The sequence below is a fragment of the Urocitellus parryii genome, chromosome 15 (assembly GCF_045843805.1).
Source record: "Urocitellus parryii isolate mUroPar1 chromosome 15, mUroPar1.hap1, whole genome shotgun sequence".
In the NCBI taxonomy this organism is placed as follows: Eukaryota; Metazoa; Chordata; class Mammalia; order Rodentia; family Sciuridae; genus Urocitellus; species Urocitellus parryii.
Genome location: NC_135545.1, coordinates 53954599 through 53975455, shown reverse-complemented (window position 1 = coordinate 53975455; position 20857 = coordinate 53954599). Strand labels below are relative to the sequence as shown.

Here is a 20857-nt window from a genome sequence, read left to right as displayed (position 1 = left end):
TGTGGATGTCATTTCCTGCATATCACACTCTGTGTAGGGGTCAGAGAGGGCACCTCTGAGAGCATCACAGTTGAACAGTTAGTTATTCCAGGGAAAAGACTACCAGGCACAGTGCAAAGCAGGTGCAAAGGCCCTCAGACAGGAACATAATTATCAGAAGATGCCAAAAAGTTTATTTTAGCCAGAGCAGAGTGAAGGAGAGAACAGGGGGAGGTAAATCTGAGCAGTAGCTCTAGTTAACATGGGACCTTTAGATCAGTGGCTGTTTCCTTAGACAATTACCCCCATGCTCCACCCAGGTGACATCTGACAATGTCTAGCAACATTTTTTGGTTATCCCTCCTATTCCCAGGACAACAATCTCCACGTTTTCTGGAAATTCCTGAAAAGGAAGTCTCCTAGTGGATAATATTCTGGGTGAGTTTTCTAAGTAGTTATTGCTGTACCTTACTACTCTCTGCTTGTAAGAATTCGTTTATTCATTTATCAAATGTGCCCTCCGGTGCTTGGCACTGGGATACACTCATGAGGAGGAAGGTGTCACCCGCCCCCTTACTCTTCAGCTCAGCCTGAGATTGTAAAACTATCACAGAACAAACAGGTGGCTTAAACAACCAAGTCCATTCTCCCACAGTCGTAAGCCAAAGTCTGAGACCAGGTGCCAGCATGGCCACGTTCTGGTAAGGGCTCTCAGCCTGCAGATGGCCACCTCCTCCCTGTGTCCTCCCATGGCGGAGAGAGGGAGAGGAAGAGCGAGTGTGCCTCATGTGTCTCTCTCCTCATCAGAGCAGTAACCCTCTCATGAGTCACCCCCCAAGAGGCTCGTCTCCTAAGGCCATCACATGAGGGGCTTGGGCTTCGACCTCTGAATGGGGCAGGGGGACACACAGTCCTCACAAAGCTACCCGTCCAGTGCTGGACGCAGACGCCACACACACGACAGGAACAGTGAACTCTGCCTGTGACAAGTGGCCCCAAGAGGAGCCAAACTGAGCCCTGGGAGGAATGATTGGGTGGAGCTGGCCACAGAAGACCCTCCCGAGGGAGCACCTTGCAACAGTAACCCTTCAGCAAAACAGCTGGTTCACAATGAGTATATCGACGGCATGCGGAGACGACACACGGGTACACTGCTTTAAATAAAAGGTGTTGCTAAAATTATGTTCACCTATTTCTCTTTCTACTTTTTAAAATGTGACTATCTGAAAAATTTAAGTTGTGGCTTGTGAGCACTCTCTCTGTCACATGGGGTTGTCACATGGGGCTCTAGCACAGGATATCTCCACCTCCTGGGTACGGCGCCATCTGAGTCCCTGATTATCAGCAACAACTGCTGAGTTAAATAAAAAATAACAAACTTCTACCTATGGTTATATATATATATATATATATATATATATATATATATAGAGAGAGAGAGAGAGAGAGAGAGAGAGAGAGAGACAGAGACAGAGAGAGAGACAGAGAGACTGAGAGACAGAGAGAGAGAATGGCACCCCCAAAGAGATTAGGTGGGATGGGCAGGGATAGAAGGCAGCCCACCAGGAGTAGAGAAGGTGAGTTGGTAGGTGGCATTTTAAGAATAGGGCAGGCTGTGCCAGGTACGGGGCTCTCTCCTGTAATCCCAGCTACCTGAGAGGCTGAGACAGAAGCATCCTAAGTTTGACCACCTTGGGTAACTTAGCAAGACCCTGTCTCAAAATAGAAACTAAAAAGGGACTGCGATGAGCTCAGTGGTAGAGCGCTTCTGGAATCAATCCCCAGTACTGCAAAACATAAAGTTAAAATTAAAATAATAAAAAGAAATAATATAGGCTGTTTACGGGTTTCTTTTGATAAAAGCTGTAATTGGTAGTTATGGTCGTATAATTCGTGATTCAATTTTTTTTAAATTACTGAACTGTACTCTGTGAAGGGTGGGTTTCGTATGTCAAGTACATCCCAATAAAAAGGAAGATAAGAAAGGAACAGACAGTCTAATTTTAAAATCCCTGATATGCAAGAGGAGCCCTGAATTCTCCAGTCAGTCACCCCCCGTCTGATCTAATGCAGCTTTTCTTTATCGCCTTTTAAATGTGCAGGTTGAGGGTGAGTAATTAAGGGACGGGCTCTGGCATGTTTGGGGTGATAATGGGAGAGGACATGAGAGTTCACCTTCAGGAGCAATCAGAGCCAGAGGTGGCCTGGAAAGGTGAGCTCGGGAACTGTCAAACAGGCTGGGAGGTCTGTGGGTTGTCACATGGGGCTCAAGCACACGATACCTCCACCTCCTGGGTACGGCGCCATCTGAGTCCCTGATTCACAACTGCTGAGTTAAATCAAAAATAACAAACTTCTACCCATTGTATGCATCCATGTTAGAACTTCCTCATGTGATGCAAAAGGGGACACTCTACCCTTCTGCCACCCCACATCTAGTGTTGCGTTGTTACCCAGGAGCAACCGGAGATGAAGCTTTCTCTCTAGACTTTGCACAGAGGAGACTTTGTGCAAAGTCTCACAGTTAATTTAGAACATCTTTAGACCCTAGCCATCACCAAGTTGTCTCCACTGGCTTCTCTGCCCCACGATGGGCTGGGTGCTGCAGGTAGGTACAGAGCCAGGTGAACCCAGCACCTGGCCCAGGGGCTTGCATCCAGGAGAGGACTCAGAGTCCACAGCCAGAACCTTTTTCTAATCCTGCAAAATTTATCACTGGTTATGCCAGCATTTCTTATTTTAGTTTTCCATTTCTGCTATTTGTTTTGAATTCAGAAGAATTTTGATAACCAAAAAAATTGAGAGGTAGGCAAGGCCTCAATTCAGACCCCAGCTTTATCACTTAGTGACCCAGTGGGACTGGGGTGACCTGGTCTAAGGCAAAGCTTACCCTGGGGGCTGCCTCCTTGACTCAATTTCCAAACATCTAGAAGTGCCTTCAGAGGGAGCAAAGGAGCATCCCACTGTTTTATAAACTGGAGCTCACTGGCGACTCTACATGTGGGAACCCCTCTTGAGCACCATTTTGGAAAAATGAAGATAACTTCATTCTGGCCAAGGAGGAGCCACTGGGTATTACTGCCACACTCAATTCCGGGGAGTGTCAGAGATGCTCAGTGAATATGATTGTTAAATTCACTATTGGCAAAGGATGTGGCATAAGGAAAGAGAGAGAAATCCTGAGGTGCTGGCCTACCTTCCTAGTTCACTGCAAGAAGCCAGAATCCCAACGTGAAGAACAGAGAGGAGTGTGGCCTCCCCAGTTCTTCAGTCCAGCCTGGGAGGACCTGGATTGGTTCCTTTTCTCAGGGACCTTTCCCTGTGGAAATTGTTTTAGCAGACTGTTAAGCTGTGGATACAACTTGGCTCCTGGCCATGCTGCACTGAGGTCATCTCCTGAGCGTCTACCATGTGCTTGGCTCTAAATGAAGGACAAGCATTCATTGAGAGCCTGATCCTGGCAATGGTGAACCCTGGAGACCTGTGCCAGGTTCCAAGGGCACATGGAGGAGCATCTAAACCCCAATGGGCCCAGGATTGAGCAGGGAAAAAGACCACACAGAGCATCCCCAATCTGCAGATGAGTAAATTAAGACTCTGAGATGTCAATTAAGCCGCAGTAGAAGGCAGAGTGGTGAAGCTGCAACTCAGTGACTTCAAAGTCCACATTATTTCTGCTGCACTAGAACACCACCCCGCAGAGTTGCGTCCATGGGAAGCATTCCCACCCGCTCCTACGTCCATTCTCCCAGAGCTGCACTTGTTAGTACACTCTTCTAAGTATATGCTGTGTATGAAGGAGCTGTATTCGATGCTGGTATCACAGGACTGAGTGACAGTCAAGGTAGTCTAGAGGGGCTGGGGCACAGATCTTAACAGCTAATGATAGATGTAATTTCAAGGTGAGAAAAAGGCTATGAAAGTAACAAACAGGACTTGGAGATTGAGAAAAACAGCTGGGCTCTTAAAACCTAGAGACCTAGGAACACCTGTTCTAAAAGGTAATTCTTAAGCCAGTAGTTAGCACAATTTGGGGCATTTGGCAGTGTCTGGAGACCTTTCTGTCATCACAACTGGGGAGTGGGATGCTACTGGCATCCAGTGAGGAGAGGTTAGGGGAGCTGCCAAATACCCCCCAGAGCCCAGAACAGCCCCAGCAACACAGAACTCTCCAGCCCGGCACATCAGTGGTGCCAAGGCTGGGGGACCTGGGTTTAGACTAAAGTATGCAGGTGATAAAGAATCCAGCCCTCTAAAGGATCGGGGAGCACTCCAGTGCAAGGAACAGCATGAGGCATGGCTGGAAAACCATGCTTCAAGTTCAGGAGTTTGTGGAGGGATGTGACAGGAGGGGCCAGACCACGCACAGCCTCAGTCTTGTACAGAAGTTGCCCTTTTCATTCTCCGTAGTGGAAAACCTTTGAAAGGTCGTAAGTGTCAAAAGGACACTCTGGCTGCTCTACAGAGAAGGAGGGGGGAAAGGCCAAAAGCAGAATCCCAGAGGTCAAAGTGCGGCCCTGAAGAAATGAGGGTAGATTTGACCAGCATTGAATCTTGAGATTCAGGTCACTCCACAGTGCTGGCTGATACAGCCCACCAAGGGCCAGGTAAGAGAGGGATCAAGAACTCAGCCTCAGACTGTACAGTGTGAGCCACCCAATGAAATTGGGCACAAAGGGTGCTGGAAAGAGCAATCGTTTATGCAAAGTTATGAGCTGTAGTTTGTTCTCTGTATAGGGCTACATCAACTTCACCTCGTATGGGGGCTTTCAAAGAAACACCAATGCCCAGGCACACAGCTTAGATCAGGTAAGCCTGAGCTCCAGGAGCGGGTCCAAAGCCTCAGTGTGCTTTAAAAAACCCCTGGTGATTCTAATGCACAGTGCTATTGACATCCATCTTCCAACCTTGAGAAACTGTCCCAAGGTGGAGAGCTCTGTGTGCATGGCAGCCCCTAAGGGGGCTAAGAAGCCTCACCTTTGTGCATTACCAAAGGAACTCTCTCTGTTTTGTGTCTATTTACAATTCTGTCTCTGCTGCTTCTGTGGGTGGCTGAATTCTATCTGTCAAAACAATGAACCGCGGGTAGTCTCGAGTGTTCTTGGTTACCTGCAGTTCCAGACCTTTGGTTCTGAGACTCTCTTGTTTATAGCAATGTCAGTCTCCTGGTGACGCCCTGGGGCTGATTCCTCTCTTCTATCCTCTGAGAGACAGAATATTTGCATTTTCCTTTGTGAACTTTCTTTCCAAACAACCCCCAGCACCCTGTGCCACTGTGTACTCAAAGCAGAAGATAAAGCAAACCTGGCCTATTCTTCAAGGTCCAGTCCAATCTCCATTTCCTGTTATTATTGGGAAACCATCATGTGACTTTCTTTGTACCTGGTGCTTGGGGGTACCATGATCCATGTGAATGTCATGGTCCTGGGTCTAGGGAGCTCACCCTGTAGGTCAAGGTGTCTCAACCTGAGAGCTATTGACAGTTGACGTGGGGTAATTAATGCTTTGTGGTGGAGCCTGTCCTGGGCATTATGGAGTAAACATCCTGGCCTCAGCACAAGATGCTGGTTCCCATGCCTCCCAATGTGGCAACCAAAATTACCTCCAGACATTGCCAAATGCTCCCCTAGGAGAGCAAAGTGTCCCCATAAAGATAGTGCTCAAGGGGGAAGATAACAGCACATAAATACTTACTCATAGAAAAAGCTGATGAAGGTGATGAACTGGCATAAACAAGAGAGAGCTAATTGAACTTGGCATGAACAGAGAGATAAGAGCTCAACTCAAGAGGCTCTGTTCCAGCCCAGAACATAGCTGGTATTATCTCCTTAATGTTGCTTCCTCTGATGGCCTTATTGCTTTTCTCCATCTCATTTGATTGTTTGCTATGCAGCCAGGTATAATATTGAACATTCACCCAGCTCTATTTCATTTTATTCTCATAACTATCCAATGACCACAACTGGCACCACAAATGATTGAAGTTTTTTTTTTTTTTTTTTTCTTGGCACTGGGGATTGAATTCAGTTGTGCTTTACCACTGAGCTATATCTCCAGGCCTATTCTATTTTTTATTTTGAGACAGAGTCTCAGTAAGTTTCCCAGGCTGACCTCCAACATGTGATCTTCCTAACTCTGCCTCACAAGTAGCTGGGGTTATAGGCATAGACCCCCATGCACAGCTTGTGGATTTTATATATAAGTAAATTTCCCTTATAATCAATAGCTGAGAGGTTTTTCAAGATGGCAGAGCAGAGAAAGTCGCTTTCTTGGCTGCTCCCTGACGTGAAGCCAAGAAAGCAGGCAGGCAGCTTCTCAACAAAGTGGGTAAACAAACAAAAGAAAAGTTGGGGAGGGGGACTTTACTGGAATTTAAAACTGGACATACTAAAGAGATCATGGCTCAAGAGGTTGGATATGATAAAATAAGGAAGAAATCCCCAGCAGCACAGCTGCTGCTTATTACAGGTGTGCACCACCATCCCAGGCTGATCATATCATTTCTGTTTATTGGGATAATTAACACTGTAGATGTCATAGTAAGAACTATTTTGTTTAATGCTATATGTTTTTTGCATTGGTTGTTATTATTATTTGCCTCCCCCTAAACAATGAGGTACTGGAAACCTTCAGGTACAATATAAGTCCACAGGGTAGAAACTCTACCACCTCAGATCCATGCTGTTAGATGGGTAGACACACAAACAACATGAAAAATCGAGGAAACAAATCACCCGAAACAAATCAATGTGCTCCAATAATGGGATTCATTATACCACAGTAGGAAAAATGTCAGAGAAGGAGTTTAGAATATACATAGTTAAACTGATCTACAAAGATCAGTATAAGAGCAGTATAAGAAGTGAAATCATAGAGAAAATATAGGAAGTTAAAGATTAATTCAATAAGGAGATAGAGATTCTGAAAAAAAAACAAACAAGCAGAAGCCTATAAATGAAGGAATCAATTAACCAAATTAAAAATTCAAATGAAAGTATCGCCAACAGATTAGACCATTTGGAAGACAGAGTTTCATGCAATGAAGACAAAATGTATAGTATTGAAAACAAAGTTGACCATGGAGAAAAAAATCTCAAAGAGACCACGAACAGAACTTCCAAGAAATATGGGATAAACTGAAAAGACCAAATTTAAGATTTACTGGGCTAGATAAAGGCTCAGAGATTCAAATGAAAGGAATGTACAAACTTTTCAATGAAATAATATCAGAAAATTTCCCAAATCTAAATAATGAAATGGATAATCAAATACAGGAGGCTTACAGGACCCCAAATATATAAAACTACAGCAGACCCACACCAAGTCACATTATTATGAAAATGCCTAACATATAGAATGAAGACAAACTTTTAAAGGCTGCCAGAGAAAAAAGACAGGTACCATTTAGAGGAAAACCAATCCAGATGGCAGCTGATGGCTCAACTCAGACTGTCAAAGCTCGGAGGCCTCGGAACAACATACCAAGCTCTGAAAGAAAATAGACGCCAACCAAGAATACTATATCCAGTAAAATTAAGCTTCAAAATTGATGATGAAATTAAAACCTTCCACGATGAACAAAAGTTAAAAGAATTCACAACTAGAAAGCATGCATTACAAAACATACTCAATGAAATATTCCATGAAGAAGAAATGAAAAATAAAAGTGAAAACCAGCAAAGGGAGGAAGAACAGTGAATCAATGAAGAAACTAATTCAAATCAAAAACCAGAAATAAGTCAAAATGACAGGGAATAAAAATCTTATCTCAATAACAACATTGAATGTAAATGGCCTAAACTCACCAATAAAAAGACACAGACCAGCAGATTGGATTAAAAATAAGACTCAACAATATGCTATCTCCAAGAGACTTACCTCATAGGCAAAGACATCCACAGACTGAAAGTAAAAGGATGGGGAAAAAACATATCACTCTGCCCTTCAATAGATGAATGGATAAAAAAAATGTGGCATTTATACACTATGGAGTATTACTCTGCATTAAAAAATGACAAAATTATAGAATTTGGAGGGAAATGGATGGCATTAGAGCAGATTATGCTAAGTGAAGCTAGTCAATCTTTAAAAAACAAATACCAAATGACTCCTTTGATATAAGGGGTGTAAACAAGGACAGGGTAGGGACGAAGAGCTTGAGAAGAATATTTACAGTAAACAGGGATGAGAAGTGGGAGGGAAAGGGAGTGAGAAGGGAAATTGCATGGAAATGGAAGGCGATCCTCAGGGTTATACAAAATGTCATATAAGAGGTAAGGAGGGGTAAGTCAAGAGAATACAAATGGAAGACATGATTTACAGTAGAAGGGGTAGAGAGAGAAAAGGGGAGGGGAGGGGAGGGGAGGGGAGGGGAGGGGAGGGGGGATAGTAGACAATAGGACAGACAGCAGTATACATCAGACACTAGAAAGGCAATATGTCAATCAATGGAAGGGTAACTGATGTGATACAGCAATTTGTATACGGGGTAAAAGCGGGAGTTCATAATCCACTTGAATCAAACCGTGTAATATGATGTATTAAGAACTATGTAATGTTATGAACGACCAATAAAAAAATAAAATTAAAAAAAAAAAAAACATATCACTCACATGGATCTCATAAACATGCCGGGGTTTCTATCCTCCTATCAGATAAAGTGGACTTCAAGCCAAAGTTAATCAGAAGGGACAAAGAACAACCTTTCATGCTGTTTAAGGGAATTTTATATCAATAAGACATAACAATCGTAAATATTTATACCCCAAACAATGGAGCATCTACGTACATCAAAACACTTCTCAATTTCAAGAAGCGAATAGACCATAACACAATAATACTGGGTAACTTTAACACACCTCTATTGCCACTGGATAGATCCTCCAAACAAAAACTAAATAAAGAAGCTATATAACTAAAAAATACAATTAGTAATTTAGACTTAACAGACATATATAGAATATTTAACCCATCAATGACTGAATACGCTTTCTTCTCAGCAGCACTTGGATCCTTCTCTAAAATAGACCATAGCTTAGACCACAAAGCAGCTCTTAGCAAATACAAAAAAAAAAAAATAGATATAATACCTTGCATCCTATCAGATCATAATGGAATGAAATTAGAAATCAATGATAAATTTTTTTTAAAAGATACCTGGGAGACTAAATAATATGCTATTGAATGATGAATGGATAGCAGAAGAAATTAGGGATGAAATAAACAATACTTAGAGGTAAATGAGAATAGCAACATATTAAAATCTCTGGGACACTATGAAGGCAGTGCTAAGAGAAGAGGTCATTGCATTGAGTTCATTCATTAAAAGAATAGAAAGTCAACAAGTAAATAACCTAACAATATATCTCAAAGCCCTAGAAAAAGAAGAAACCAACACCAAAAGCAATAGAAGACAAGACAGGAAATAATTAAAATCAGAGCTGAAATCAATGAAATTGAAACAAAAGAAACAATCCAAAAAATCGACAAAATAAAAAGTTGGTTCTTTGAAAAAATCAATAATATTGATTAAACCCTTAGCCAAATTAACAAAGAGAAAGAGATAAAATGCAAATTACTAAAACTTATGATAAAAAAGGAAATATCACAAAGGATGCTATTGAAATACAGATGATAATCAGAACTTATTTTGAAAATTTATACTGTAATAAAGTAGAAAATCTTGAAGACATCAACAAATTTCTAGAGATATATGACCTACCCAAAATGAATCAGAAGGACATAGAAAATTGAAACAGTTTAATTTCAAGCAACAAAACTAAAGTCGCCATCAAAATCCTACCGAGAACAAAACGCTCAGGACCAGACAGGTTCTCAGCGGAGTTACAACCAGTAGCTTTTCACTGTAAACTAAGTAGGACAAAAGTTGAGATACCCGTGGCTTCTACTTTTTCTTTTATCTCCTATGTCATTAAGTATCACAATCTTTTTTTCCGTGGTCAGTGTCTTCTTTGTTGAGTTCTTTTGTGTTAGTCAACTTTTTTGACACTGTGACTGAAACATTTGACAGGAACAATTTAAAAGAGGAAAAGTTTATTTTGGACTCCCAGTTTCAGAAGTTCAGTTCCTGGTCTGCCAACACCATTGCTCTGGGTCCAAGATAAGACAGAACAGTTACACAGAAGGGCATGGCAGAGGGAAGCAGCTCAGCTCATGGCATCCAGGAAGCAGAGGACCCAAGGACAAGATATATAATCCCTAAGGGCATGCTCCTGGTTACTTAATTCCTCCAGCCACATCACACCTACCTATAGTGACCAGCCAGTAATTCATTCAAATTATTAATCCATCATGTGCCTAACCCACTGGTTATTACAGCTCTCAGAATCTGATCATTTCACCTCTGGACATTCCCACATTGACTAGCATGAGCTTTTTGCAGGATACCTCATCTCCAAACCATAATACCTTTCTTTGGACCTCCACAATCACTCCAGATTTTCTCCCTTTCCCCCCATTTTTTCTTTTGATGTCACTGTGTTATTGTTCCCTACTGCTGATTTACACCTTGCTCCTTCCCTTTTCTACTGGTGTTCCAAAACTTCAGCATTGCCCAGTAACATCTTCTACTCACCAGCTTTGTACTGGGCCTCCTTCCTACACCCTTCACTAGACCAATTCTGTTGTGGGATGCAGAAGTAGCTTCTCATCCCATCAGTCTCTGCTTCCAGTCAGATGCTGTTTATAACTCTCTCCCTTGGAACTTTCTTCTTCCTTGGAACACTATCCCACCTTCCGCCTCCTATCCTATAAACATAGGTGGACTCCACTGCCCAGTTCCTTGTCCTAATCTCTGTCTATACTCTATGCTCAGATGTCTTTTTAGCTTCCTGGGCTTTATTGGTCCTACCCATGTGGAAAGCTAGCCTAATTTTATCTCCTGTCGTGGGCTTTCTTAAATTTTAGTCTGACTTCTCCATTTTCATCTGAACATCTCCATATGAATAGAAGAATGATGGCCTTCAAATCCAATACCTCTCAAACAAAAGACATTGCCTTTCTCCAAAGTCAGCTCCTTCCTCTGGCTCTCTCAAGAACTGCTCTTCCTCTTTGTGGTAAAAATCATTCTCTGCATTTCTTTCCTGGAGCACCCCTTCCTGGACACCATCCACAACAGGGGTCAGTGCCTCCTCTCATGGAGCTACAGTCCACCCGTCAAGCCAGACGTTCAAAAGAAGGATTACATGAGGCGTTGAGGGAGTTGCGATGGGGAACTGCAATAGTCAGAGGGTCTCTCCTCTGCTAGGTCTAGTGAGCAGCAAGTCCTGTGATTCTCCCAGCAAGTCCAATGACTACTCCCCCAACTCATGGCCTCTGCCCAGCCTCCTCTTACCTCCTCTCACTTCTGCCCATTTCTCTGAATTGTCACACGTGACACTGCCTTGTAATGTCCTGGTTTCTTCCCCCTCCCCCCACTGCATTAAAAGCTTATGAAATATAATGGATGCTTGCCATTTGCCACTGTATTCTCAGGACCTGTCACAGAGTGCTCAATAAATATGGGAAAAATTGGGAAGGCATGGATTCTAAGTCCTTTTTGGAGTTCTTGTTTCTTTTTAAGCCCTCCTCTGCAGAGTTCCCTTCTCGAGCTCTTCCTGAAGCTTCACCTCAACAGCATGCCATGTAGGTTCTGAAATAAGGATCTAGAGGGAGCCAAAGTCACAACAGCACAGCGGGGGATATTTGGAAAACAGTGATTGGCAGATGAGTAATGAGAAGGCTCCTCGCACAGGGCACATGTGGCTTCTCCTAGAGAACTGCTAATAGTGGAGGGGGACAGGTTTCACCTAGCTGCTGGGTCTTCAGTGTCCTCTGATGCTGTTGAAGGGAGCCTTGCTGGGGAGCCTCTCTTTTCATTGCCGAAAACCAGCATTGCTACAGGAGCCAAGTCTGAATGCAGAAGCCCAGATTCCTGCGGCCCTTGACATCACCGTCCTGTCCCCTCAGAAGTGCACACACTTGTCCTCTGCCTGACTGCACTGCTTATTTGATTTCCATGAGCTAAAAGAGAGATGGCATACAGTGCACTTGGATTCCCAACACTATCACTTACTTATTCCTTACGTGATCTTAGTTATGTAAACTGAAAATCCTCAACGTCTCCTTCTTTGCGTGGAGTTAATAACAGAAATCATCTCATTGACATCTTGATCATGGTCATCTTAGCATGTGAGAATTGGTCATATTGTGTCCACTGGCTCTTCTTTTTGTATAGTTAAAGCTTTAAAAAAATATCTTATAAGCTCTTTGGGAGAATTAAAGGGAGTTTGATGTGGAAAATGCTCTTCACCATACCAGGGAAGCCTTGGTGACACCCCTGTCCTTGCCCGGAGGGTCTTGTGGTGCTGAGATGGAAACGGAGCCCTTTTAAAATTAAAAGCAAATTTTCTGATAACTGATTTTCTGGATCTGGAGTTTCCTCATGTTGAGAACAGAAACTGAGAAATGATTCCCTGACCCAGATGGGCACCAAAGAAACTGCACTGCGGTGTCTTCTCCCACTGTCACACCCTACTGGAATCTGCATGTGTCTCCCTCCTGGCTTCTGTTTCTGTGATTTGTAGTCGTGTCTGTAGGGTTGGTGGGAAGACAGACTAGCTGCCTTTTCCCAGTTTGGGCAATCCAGATGGCATTAACTGCACTTTTCCTTTTTTATATTATTTATTTTGCAGGTGGTGATCAATCTAGCCAACCAAAAACAAAGCAGTGTCCTTGGCTTGGCTGCTGGAGATAAAATTCTTTACTCTGTTCGTTGGTTTGTTTGTGTCATCTTTGCCCACTAGAAGTCAGCTTCATGAGGACAGGTCCTTATCTGTCTCTTCCCCCTCTGTATGGCAAGTGTACACAGCAGGCAATCCACAGACGGTTATTCAAAACAACTGCACACCCTGCTCCTCTCCAGCACCCTCCAGCCCAGCCTGAGAGGGAATGTCCTGTCATGGGGAGCTGGGGATCCCAGAGGAAAAGAAACAGATGACCATTTTGCCTAGATCAGAGGTTTGTGCAATCCAGTGCCTCCCTTCAAACCAAAAAGACAACTCAGAGTAAGGGATCAGGGCTGAGAAGATTCAGAGGAGGAAACACAGGAGGCTGGAGTGGTCACAGGGGGATGCTCTCAGATGAGGTCAGGGTTAAAAGGGAAAGAACCAAGTGTCGACACAGCACACAGCCAAGGGACCAGACACTGGAGAAGCCCTGTCCACAAGCAGGGAAAGCATCTGTAAGTGAAAACCCAAATAATACTTGGGCCTGAGAGGTAAAGTTAGCTGCAAAAAGAGGGTGTGCCAGCCAAAAATGGTCAGAATGCAAAAGAACACAGGAGTGGGCCGCCTCCTAAGGCCTAAGAGGCCTCATCTAGAATACATAAAAGGTGGAATTGCTGGACTCCTCCTGTTGCCCTTTGGTCTCTTTGTCAAGGGGATGGCTGAACAGGAAGAGACAAGAAAAGGATTAAAGACTTTATTGTTGCATAAATCATTCACTATGTTCAGTCAGTGACACATATTCACAATCTTACTTAACCCTTAGAAGGTTTCACCTAGATATTGTATAACTTAAGGCGGAAGCTTGCGGTGTGTGGGAGGGGTGGCTGTGGGCCAGCAGTCCAGCACTGACTCCATGTGTGTTTGTAGTCCCGCATCCCTGGCTGTTCTCACACAAGCTGCAGTTTAGACATAGGGTCCTCCACCCAGAGTTGATTTTCTGAGCCCAAATCGAGGAAGGAACACTTCTTCCCCACTTCTTATGTTTCCTGCTGTATGGGGGAACATTATCAGTGTGACGTTCCTAGCTACTGTGGCTCCTTCCTCTCTGCTTCCTGAGGAGATGGAGTAAAGTATCGGATTGGTGAGTTTGACAGAAAGATCTGTACCAAACACTCAGACTTGTGCAAAAGTCTTTCTTTCTCCAGCAGAGAACCAAAAGGACAACTCAAAGCCAACAGAGGGCTGGGAAGTAGAGAGGAAACTCAGGAGGCCAGAGTGTCCCTTGGAGGCTGTCCTCTCTGCCTCATGGTCTACAAGGTGACCACTGTGAGCACCGCCAGAGACTCTCCAACCCTGCCTTGACCAGCTGCGCCTTTGTCACTACAGCAATGCTGCTTCCTCCAGGAAGTTTCAATTAAGAACAAAGGTGACATCTGATCATTGCCTGTTCCTCCCACCTTCTCATAGTGCAGGACTCACGGGGGAGATGGGAGTCGTGAATTCACCCCACCAAACTGAGCAGTGACATCCAGTGAAGAACTCCCTTTAGTTCTGATTTAATTCTTCGCACTGGCTCATAACGTTAACCCTGAGTCAACATCTCAGAGGAGTCAAGAAACAGGAGTTGGGCCAGAAGAAACCCAAGAGAATGGTGGAAGTTCTGAAAACTGGGCCATGGGAGAAATGGTGAGAAGAAGAAGAATATTTAGTTCAAGGAAGATTTTGGCTATGGTAGGATGCAGTCCGTCTTCACATGCTTCAGGAATGGCCAGGCAAAGGAGTATTTGACTTAGGCTGTGTGATTTCCAAGGGCAGAACTAAGTCCCAGGAAGAACCGGCTCATTAGAAGGAAGATGTTTACAACTGTTCTCATTGTATACAAGCAGAACGATTTCCCTCAATGGGCAGTGAGCTCCCTGTCACTAGGGCTATTCAGACAACCTCACTCCATTAAATGGAATGATCCCCAAGAGGACATTCTGGTGTTGGGAATTGGCCAGTTTAAAATAAAGTTCATCTGAGCTTTTTTAAACCACACGGTAGCAGAATGAGATGTTCTTGCCTCCTCCCCATTTTCTCTCCCCAGGATCACAACTGGCCTATAAAAAGGAGGGTGGGCCAATTGCCAATGTCCAGACCCCACCTGGGAAGCAGAACACAAGCCCGCACCAAGCTCATCACAGTGGTGGGGGGAGGCTGTGGAAGCCTCAGCCCACAGGATCCAGGGGGAAATGTTTGGCTCAAGAACACCTTGACCCTCCCATGACCCTTCCTTGAAGGAGTCTGCAGTAAAGCCTAAGAAGAAAGAAGCCCTGACAGCAAATCCATGGATTCTACCGGAAGAGAATCAAGTGATGTAAAGATATGCGGTCATGGGAGCAAGAGAAGATTTCATTCTCTTCCTGCTCCTCTCTAAAGAATTTAAAGGAAGCAACGCAGAGCTTGCAGCCTGACATCTGGCCATGAGGATATGTTTTGTTGGACCAATGGGATTGTTTAAGATATAAGAAGGAAATAATTACCACCTTTTTTAAATAGGAGATTTTTACACACAGAAGTCCACAATTTCCTGCTTCTCATGAAGAATCAGAAAAATCTAGCCAGCTGGCAATACTTGGCGGGAGGTGAGAAGCAGCTGCCTTCTGTGGTCAGGGGCCATATCCTCCAGTTTGTGTGGGACTCGCCACCCTGTACCCACTCCTAGATACTGAGGCCAAGTATCGAGGTATCAGTTGCCATTTTCTGCAGTCAGTTCTGTCTCTATCCTGTGTTGCTATGGGAACAGAAAAAAACTCATCTTGCTCAGGAGGCAGGTCGTGTTTCTTACACTCCTCCTGGCTCACCACCCTTCATCCTCTCCCCAGCGTCTGGGTGTCAGGACCAGTTGACATCCCTGGGTGTCTGGTTTACAGCTTCAAACACCGATGCAACCTTCGGAATGGAGCTAGGGGGGCGGCAGATGAAACTGTGGGGGCATCATGGGAGCAGAGAAAAGGAGAGAGGCCAGAGGCAGACAGGTGCTGCCAGGGGCCATCTGAGACAGTCTGTCTTGGCTGGGCAGGGAAAAGCCAATGTGTTTGACCCCATCTTCTGCCAGGTGTGTCCTGGGAAGCTGATGGTGACTGAGTGGAAATTTCTCCTGGTCATCAGGGTTTTACATTCCCCTCTGATGACCTCTCAGGTCACTATCTGTTGTTTAGACACAGCCTTTATGTGGTTTATTCTAGAGACTTCCCTAAAACTTCAAATGGGAAAAGGTGTGGGTGTTGGGTGGGAGTATCCTGAGTGACCCCCACCCCAATCTCATACCCCACGGTCCGCTGCAACCCCACACACTCTCATTCTTCCCTTTCCAGAGCTGGAGCCTCCTTTGGGACTCTCATCAGCATCCCCACCCTGACCTCTGAGAAGAGTGGCCAGCTCCAGATGGCCCTGCATATATGTTATCTCAAGTGCACTATCCTGGGGACAACCCCAATGGGATCAGTATATCAGGACTGCCCCATTTTACAGGTGAGGACACCGAGATTCAGGCAGGTTAATTAACTTTCTTCTGGCAGAAAGCTATTAATTGGCAAGGCAGGCGCTGGCTGCCAGATCACTCTCCTAAGCACGTGATTTTAACCCCACTGCCTCCCCCCGTGAAGGACGGGGCTGGGCCTGCAGCCAGGATCACTGATGCATGTGTGTTATGACTTTGTTTCAAGAAAATAGCAGAGTTTGGGTTTTGTTTTCAGTCCTCCTGTTGGTGATGCCAAGGTTTGCTTTGATTCTGTTGGCCACAGAAGCCCTATAGACGTGACTCTGAAAGACAAGTTTCAACAAATCCCAGGTCCCTCTCTGATACTTCAATTCACCTGTCAGCACCTTGGTCCCATAAAAAAATAAACAAATAACTTGGATTTCATTCCCTCAAAGGCCATGTTGGGCACTGACTGGCTCAAATGGAAATGAATCCTATGCAGTCCCTGGACCTTGAGTTCTCTGACATCAAGAATATGCTATGAAAGAGCCACAATAACTCCTCTTCTTGAGCTTGGGATTTGTTCTCCGATGAAGGCATGTCTTTTACACATCCTTTCCTCGACACGCAGTCCAGGGGATTTGGCAGTGCTGATTCAGAGAAAGATCTGAGCATGGCCATGGGTCAGGGCAGGCCAGGGGGAACCAAAGTAGTATATGTAGCGGGTCTTGTGTTAAAAAGAGGTTGTCACTTGGTGATGATGGGGCATGGACAGAAGCCCCATGTGACCCCAGATCACCCAAACAGGACACGATCTCCTCCTGGAACTGGCTGAGCCACTCACTGGCCTGTCCACCTTGTTGTTGCACTGGTCTTGCTCAGAATCTTCACCCTACCATGTCCTAACACAAACATCAACTCTCCCTGGTCTAACATAAGCCTCCACCCTGAGGGCCCAGCATGGAACACCAAAATCAGGAAGGCAGGGGTGGGGCACAGGAGCCACCTGGGAAGGGTTCGTCTTTAGGAGCATAAAGCATGAAATCTGTGGGACAACAGAGGTCCAGACACTGACATGAACAAGAGGACAGGCAGCCATGGCCAGGAGGCTGTAAACAAGATACCTTTGATAATTTTCGAGACCAAGACAAAGCAAAGAAGAACAACCAAGACTCTATTACAATAGTTCAAATGAGAAGTGACAAGACCTTGGACACAGGGAGTGGCAGTAGGGATTGAGAGGAGAAGAGAGAGTCCAGAGGGAACGAAACGCCATGAAGCATGAGCAAGCAACTGGTTGGACGGGACAGGAGAGCAGAAGGAGCTTTCGAGTTCCAAGTGGTGGATTAATAGGAGGATTAATGGGGGCAACTGTGAACCTTCTGACTTGGGCAGGCAGGGGTCGGCAAGGGACCCATGGGCTGAGCAGAGAGTGCAGAGACATGGCAGGACTCAGCAGAAAGTTTGAGTGCAGGCTGGGGCGTGTTGACTCTGGGACCTTCAGGTGGTGGCTTTCAGGAAGCTGTGGATAAGCATCCAGAGAGCAGGAGACAAGTCTGGGCGAGACAAGAGATGTGAGCATCACCAGAACACAGACGGTAGCAGAAGTCCTCCATGCAAACACGATGACTACAGGACAGTATGAGAAGTGTAGGTGGCACCTACAGGACAATGCAGAGAATTGGGGTACAGGGAGTGCTGGTACCTGGATGGGGAGACAGAGTTAGATGAGCCTGTGAAGAAATCAGAAAAAAGTGAAGTTGGAGCTGGAGTGTGACTTGGCCACACAGCACGTGCTTAGCATGCACCAGGCCCCGGGTTCCATCCCCAGAACCATAAAAAAAAAACTGTAGTGGAAACCTGTAGCAAGTGACTGACATTAAGTAGTGGAAGGTGGGGCGGGAGATGGGACAGTCAGCCTAGAGGAAAGATGGGAACCAGAGAAGTTAAGGAAAGGAAAAGAAGGAGGAGGAAAGGTGGTCAGAGTGTCCTAGAGCACGAAGCCAAGTTTAAAGCCTCAGGCTAAAATCCTGGAAATGGGTCAAGAGCTCATAAGGACACTGGATGCACCAAACCAAGAACACTCCAGTCCTCAACAGGTGAGAAAGTCAGGTGGGACTTTGCTACATGGTAGAGAATGTAGCAAAACAAGAGGACAAAGGACAGAGCCCTAGAGGTCACCCTCGGGGAAGCTGGGACAACCTGGAAGAGCAAAGGGATAGGGAAGAACGTGCAGCATCCTGGGAGGCAAAGCAGGCCAGGCCCTGGAGGAAATAGGGTCGGCAGTGCTGGAGCCGGAGTCAAGCTCTGGTGACCCTGGAGGGCAGCTTCCACAGCTGTCCCACTCGCTCGGGCCACATGCTGTAGGAGCCCACTCAGAACCAAGTAACACAAAGCCCCGTGCAGAGCAAGCCATCAACTAGGTGGCTGGAGAACAATAGGGCCCCCCCAGAGCTCTGCCGTGTCACACTGCCCTTTCTGTACAGGTGACACCAGCAAAAAGAGCCAGCAGAGATAAATGCTGAACCCGCGGGCCAATTGGGACAGTCCTATTGTGTCCAGCCAATGACCAGAAAAGGGGGGGGGAGGACATTTCTTCAGCATGACTCACTATACATGGCTCACTCATTCTCATCGTCTTGAGTCCACTGTGCCTCAAGTCCGAGAAGGGGGATGTAGACATAGAAGAGATCCCGTCCCTGCCCTCAGGCAGCTTACAATACAGTTGGACGGATTTCCATCCCATGGGAATATCCCCCCATCAAAACTCCTCATCCGCAATGCCCGGTGAAATCACCACTGGCGCTTTTTCAAAATGACCTGAGTGTAACAATCATTTCCATGCTTCCCTGGAGATGGTTAAATTCAAACTGCATGATTAAAGAGGGATGTGGCTCAAGTGCCCAGCATGTGCAAGGCGCTGGGTTCAATTCTCCAACATGGCCAAACATAAATAATCTGATAAAGATTCTAGGCTCTCCCAGGCCCTCGTTGCCTCCCTAACAGCAAGGTGCCGCAGCAACCCTTCCCTTAGGAGCCACCGTCACTGCGCCACTCCTGCTTCTCCAGCCTCCACCCCCAAACCTAGCAACTTCTACTTCTGTGTTTCCACCTGTCAGTGACATTCTACTTGAGCCACCTTCACTGCCCTCAAACTCATTCTGAAGTCATACTTACCATAAGACATCTCTAAAACTGTCACCCTCTTCAAACATCGCTATCCCTGTCCATGACACCCTCCTTTCATCATCCCTCGGATGCGTCTCCTGCATTGTTCAACTGTCAAGTTCTGGGCAAAGCAGAGTCATGTGCACACGGTGGGTGTTCAATGTTTGCTTGCAGATTGAATGTGTATGTTCCGGTAGCCTCACAGTCTACTACCAACTGTGGCTACAGCCCTGGTGGTCGAAAGGATGGCTTTGGGAGCAGGTGGGTCAGAAATCCAATAACCCAAAATTGAGTATCAAAGACCACAGACTAGTAACAGGTGTGTAGCATACGATGCCTGAGGCCCCTGTCACTTTCACCAGAGCCTGCTGCTCCTTTCCCCAAGCAGCCCCAGGATGTGGCCAGTGCCACAGGGAGCCAAAGTGGGCACTCCCAGGGACTGGTGGGCCACAAGATGGGCAGCCCTTAACTAATGATTGGCAGACGTGATGAGACTACTCCCTGACCCTAATGGGGTAGCTCTGATGTGAAACCCACAGAGCCCCACACCCACCTGGGCTGAAGGCCTCACTTGGCATCTTCCCCGTCCCTGTCCATCTTCCTTAGAAAAACCTCACCATCACCACCAAAAAAAAAAAAAAAAAATTCTTCCACACCAGGCCCCCCACCTCTTGCCCTGGCCCTGGGGAGCAGGATTGGGGGAGCGCAGTCTAAGGCAAGGTGGATGAGGCTCCTGCCCACACCTGTCTGACCATGCTGTGCTTGAGATGTTTTTGCAATCACTCTGCTCCGCTCTTTGTTAATGTTACCGTCATTTAAAAAGTCAAATGACCATTGTCGTTCCAGGAACCTTGGAGACAAATCCATTCAAAACACTCTCTGCAGGCTTATTTCTTCTTCTTACTATAATTATATTGTCTCTGAAGTGAAAGAGCTTTGAACATCATAGCGAAATAAAATAAAGGACTCAAAGGGAGAAAAAGGGATTTTTTGAACTTGTCTTTATAATTGTCCTTTACCTGGGTTGATAATTAAATAGAAACTAAAATGAATTTGACCAGTTTAATGTTCTCTCTCTTCAACGTTTTTATAATACAAATCATACGATGACATTAGAGAAATCTGAAATCCGGGGTGGGGAAACATCTCAATACTCTAACCATTTACAAACTATTTTCTTGGTACTATGCCTCCCTGATCTCTGCCCTTTACAAACTACTTCCTTCCAGCTGTTCCCGCAGCGTTTCGCCCAGGCACCTCTTGCTCAAACACTTGGCTCTCTGGTGTATTTTCCTGCAGCCTGGACCGTTCTCCATGCTGTAACACAGTCCTCGTGGTTGTCAACATCAATGGCTGCACGTTGTCACATCGGGAGGACGTGCGATAGACTGTTACCATTTTGGTTGCTTTTGATATTTCACTATTTTAAATAAGACTGTGCTGAAGAGGCCACTTTGTTTTGCATCTATTCTTTCTCGATTTCAAGTATGTGTGTTTTGTTTTGTTTCTGGGCTGTGCTGGG

At 45.4% G+C, this 20857-nt stretch overlaps 1 protein-coding gene across 2 annotated transcripts in view; it reads right to left on the bottom strand.

The window, feature by feature from the left end:
• The window catches only part of Hsd17b2 (hydroxysteroid 17-beta dehydrogenase 2), a 67298-nt gene that overhangs the window by 43752 nt on the left and 2689 nt on the right, over positions 1 to 20857 (bottom strand). The window lies entirely within an intron of this gene.